This window comes from Galeopterus variegatus, unplaced genomic scaffold, assembly GCF_000696425.1.
Source record: "Galeopterus variegatus unplaced genomic scaffold, G_variegatus-3.0.2 Scaffold9698, whole genome shotgun sequence".
NCBI lineage: Eukaryota > Metazoa > Chordata > Mammalia > Dermoptera > Cynocephalidae > Galeopterus > Galeopterus variegatus.
In genome coordinates this window covers 20736-23936 of record NW_007735809.1, presented here as the reverse complement: position 1 = coordinate 23936, position 3201 = coordinate 20736, and the positions used below count along the sequence as shown (strand labels likewise).

The following is a 3201-nucleotide window of genomic DNA, read 5'->3' as shown; positions in this document are numbered from 1 at the left end:
CCTTGCCCGTGGGCGGTCCGGGCTGTGGCAGGGCTGGCCACCTGCCAGGGGCCGGCAGATAACCTCCACTGAGGGAGCGCTTCATCAGTGGCCACCTCTCCCCCATCATCAAGGAAGCCTGCCACACTCCTGTCTGTCTCCTGGGCAGGGAGGGCCAGTGCCTGCTCTGTTCCTTCACTGGCTGCACACAGTAGGTGACTTGTCACTCTCTGAGAAAGAAAACAAGCACAGTCCATCCCTGTCCACCCTTCGCAGGGACCCAGAGGCATCTCCCCATGCAGTTGATGCACCAATGTGCTCCCTATTACGTAGATTCTCATCTTCCCACTGAGGGGATTCTCAGGACTGGTGGCTGCAGCCACCCCAGCCCCATATGCAGCTGGGCACAAAGGGCTGAAGTGCATGGCTGATGTGAGAGAAGGAGGCTCACCATGTCCTGGGCCCCACATCAAGTCATGGGTGGGGATTGATACTGGCAGGGCCCGGCTCTCGTCCCCAGGGTGTCTGTGACCTGATCCTTAGCTTTGTGACTCTTTCCCTCCTGCAGGGGGAGCCCCAGACCTTGACCCTCCAGTGGGAATGACAAGGTGTGTGAGACCAGGGTACTGCCAGGACCCTCCCTCATGACCCAGAGTCCACTCACATTTCCAGCTGGTCCTGGTGTTGGAGCGAGCAGGACTGAAGCCATGTTGGGAACTAAAGCCCCCTGGGCTACAGGGGGCAGGGGATTTTTAAAAAGAACAGTTTTTTCCTTTCTCCACTCTTTCTTCCCATCCCCTGACTTTCTTATCTTGCTTGTTAAAGAGGAGAACAAGGCTGAGAAGCTAATCAGTACTTTGCAAAGCTAACAGTTCTCTCTTTGACACTTGGAGAGTTTTGAGAAATGATCCAGGCCAAATGACTGGAAGCTGACCTTGGGCACCAGCCAAGTCAACCAGAGCTCTGTGAAGTGAAACTGCAAAAGACTGCAGAAAAGACAATTCTACACTGGAGCAAATCAAAATCTTGCAGGGCCCCGAGATAACAGTGAAGGTGAGAACAGAACCAGAAGACGCCTTGCTGAGACCTCCGACTCATACACACGGACCCCTCATAGCTCAGGTACCCTTCTGTCCTGCTTTTCACCTCCCAAGTTGCATTCCTCAAGCCATCATTTAGGAGCCCTTCAGTAAATCTAAATCTTTCAGATGGGATAGCCTATCGTCTCCTTCAGCTGAATACATCTGCTTTTCTAATGCCAACTATTTGACTTCTGAGGGTTTTTCTCCTCCAGGGAGTGGGCAGGTGGACCTGAGTTTGGTATCACTGAGGTGTGCCATCCCCTTCACAACAGGGGTGGCTGCATCCAAATCTACAGGAGGGCGGCACATCTATGATCTGGATAAGACCTGCTATGACCTCTACTGGGACTGGCTGACTCCCACCTATAGGGGAAGCCCAAGATGACAGGAATTTGATCTGCTCTGTTTGATAGATTATGCTAAGTGCCTATAAAAGTGACTACAATGCAGGCACTTCACTGTATGTTTGTTGAATGAATAAACCCCAGTGAGCATCTTCCCATATACCTGAGTGCACCTGGGACCCTCTGCCTGCCCCAGGGAACTCTAGATGGAATCTCAACCTCTCTTACAAATTTAAAAACAGTGCTAAGCAAACCCAGGGGCTGGTGAGAGCTGAGACAGGGGCTGCTTCATGGGGAGAAGGAAATAATTAACCTGAGCCACCCTTCTAGTTCTTTCCACAGGGGCAGACACTGGATAGGCACTTTCCATGGCTCATTCCATCTGATCCCTGCAATGACCCTCTTGGTCTGGTCCTTTTGGCACCCACTTTTCAGAGCTGCAAACAGTTCAGGAGCAGTGGCATTCTTAAGCCACAGCTAATTGGAGCTGGGTCACCTCTGTCCCATAGAGGAGCGTTGCTCACCGTCCCAGCAGCAGTTCCAGCACCTGTTGGGTGGAGGTGAGGGCTCAGCAGGAGCACAGGAAAATGGGAGAGTTGGAGAGGTCACTGCCCAGGTGCCACACTTTGTGCTCCAGCAGCTTCTCCAGCATGTCTGCATGGACCATCCCCACACAGCAGGCCTCCCCTCTCTGGGGTGGGACAAGGTGGGGTCACACACTCAGGGAAGCTTGGATTCCTAATCTCCTCCATGGGAACAGAGTCACCGACCTCATGTCATAGAGGATACCAAGGCTCCAAGAGGTCTTGATGTGAGCTGACTTGTCACAGGGCTTGAGACATGGCCAGCCGTGAGTATACTGGATGAGAACAAACATTTCGTAATGGCTTGGAAGAGAGCTACCGTATTAATTCTCATTTGTTTAACCACTTAAAGGAAAATAGATGCATGATTTTTTCCTCCTCTAAAATGCATCTGCAAAAATAAACATGGGTTCTAGAATAGCAATACCTATATGACAACTAAAAAAAGTGAAATTACTATTAATATCATGTTTTAATTGGCCCACATTAGAATTTCTCCGTTATTCTCACAATGCCCCACGTTGTCAAACTGAGATTTAATAAAGAATCAAAATTCTGGGCCGGCCCAGTGGCACACTGGAGAGTGCGCCGCTTGGGAGCGCGAGGGTTCGGATCCCATGTGGAGACCGGTTCCCGCTCACTGGCTGAGCGCTGTGCGGGCGCAACACCGAGGGTTGCGATCCCGTTACCGGTCAGTAAAAAAGACAAAAAAAAGGAAGAAAAAAAAAAAAAGAACCAAAATTCTACCTCGTAATAACGTGGAAAGAGACCAGTCTTCATCCGTCAGGTCCAGGTCTCCTGGTGACAGTATCCCCTGCTAAGATAATAAACAAAACGTTCTCCTTTGGTACCTAAAGGATGACCCCAGTGGCTTGTGGGAAATGTAGTCTCGCACTCCAATGACGTCACCAGCACAGGAGTACAAAACAGCCATTCCAAGTTCTTTCTACGCATGTGCTGCTCCACTCGCTCTGCCATCTGGGAAATGTAGTTTCGCCCTTCAATGAGGCCACCTGCGCAGGACTATGGGAAGGGCTTTTCTGGGTATGTTCTGAGCATGTGCAGCTCCGCCCACACCGCCATCTTTTCTCTGGAGATTCCGGCGCTTCCGCTGTCCCCAAACTGCTCCTTAGACCATGGGGTTGGATTGTGCGTCCCTGAAGGTGGGTGCGATGGGGAAAGAGGAGCCCGCGGGCGTCAGGGGCCCTGGGG

At 51.5% G+C, this 3201-nt stretch overlaps 1 protein-coding gene across 1 annotated transcript in view; it reads left to right on the top strand.

Moving 5' to 3' along the window:
- Positions 1-3069: 3069 nt before the first annotated feature.
- Positions 3070-3201, top strand: part of LOC103609506 (zinc finger protein 717-like) — a 20092-nt gene continuing 19960 nt past the window's right edge. Inside the window, 1 exon segment of the mRNA XM_008593814.1 lies at positions 3070-3152. The gene's annotated coding sequence lies outside the window, so the exon portion shown is untranslated.